Here is a 955-nt window from a genome sequence, read left to right as displayed (position 1 = left end):
CACACACACACACACACACACACACACAAAGTAGGCGATTCCTAGAAGACAACATTGCCTAAATTATAGAATACATTATACATTCCCTTTCTCACTACATTCTTTATTGGTTTCAAGATAAAGTTATTCAAAAGAAGATTAAAAACAATTATCGCATTTTGCTGATTAAAAATCTAATATACAACATCAGTTATGCAGGCTTTAAATGTTCAAGAAAAATATACAGAATAGAAAAACAAAATTAGTCACAGTCCCTCGAAAATGAAGAACGTAACACTATAAAAGACAATTTACACTATTGTCACTATTTGTATTATGTTAATGAGAAAGTTACTGAAACTGAGGGTCCTCAACTGTTAAACGGCATTTCACTACTGATACCTACAAAGCACTCAACCAATGAGTTTGCATGCAAATGAATACTGTCGGCCCACAATCGGAATCTTATCTTGCTGTTTGTGTGACAAACCTCTTTAAAATAATAAAAACAATACTAAACTACTCAAAATAAGAGTACAATCAGAGACAACTTTAGTTCCTTAATCGCCACCACCACAACAATAAATCTGAAAACAAAAGATAAAATTAGTGAAAAAATACAGTTGAGATGTCCTATGTTTGTCTCATTTACGAGAAACGGTGTCAGACGGTGTGTTGACTTGTCATTCAAGAAACTAAGATTGTTCCTCTCACACTGAGAGGAGACAAACTGATGTTAAGATTCACCTTCAGACTAAACTCACTACTTCCACTGAAAGAAGTTTTCTGAACCGCTTTCAGAATACTGAAATACTGGAATTGTCTCAAATGTTTTTACTTATCTTGGTTGTAATACTGGGCTTTCATTTAGGGCCAAATACAAGGAAATAACTTTAGATTAAATCACATGGTATTCCCCTTTTAAAAGTTCCATGACATGATGCTCTTTGGATGCTTTTAAATAGACCTTAGTGGT

General features: G+C 33.6%; 1 protein-coding gene across 1 annotated transcript in view; it reads right to left on the bottom strand.

The window, feature by feature from the left end:
* Positions 1 to 804: 804 nt before the first annotated feature.
* The window catches only part of LOC116688599 (nuclear factor 7, ovary-like), a 2,101-nt gene continuing 1,950 nt past the window's right edge, over positions 805 to 955 (bottom strand). The window contains exon 1 of the mRNA XM_032514740.1: positions 805 to 955. This exon is cut by the window's right edge and continues 1,950 nt beyond it. The gene's annotated coding sequence lies outside the window, so the exon portion shown is untranslated.

This window comes from Etheostoma spectabile, chromosome 4 (genome assembly GCF_008692095.1).
Source record: "Etheostoma spectabile isolate EspeVRDwgs_2016 chromosome 4, UIUC_Espe_1.0, whole genome shotgun sequence".
NCBI classification, from domain to species: Eukaryota; Metazoa; Chordata; class Actinopteri; order Perciformes; family Percidae; genus Etheostoma; species Etheostoma spectabile.
This window is presented reverse-complemented; position numbering and strand designations above follow the sequence as displayed.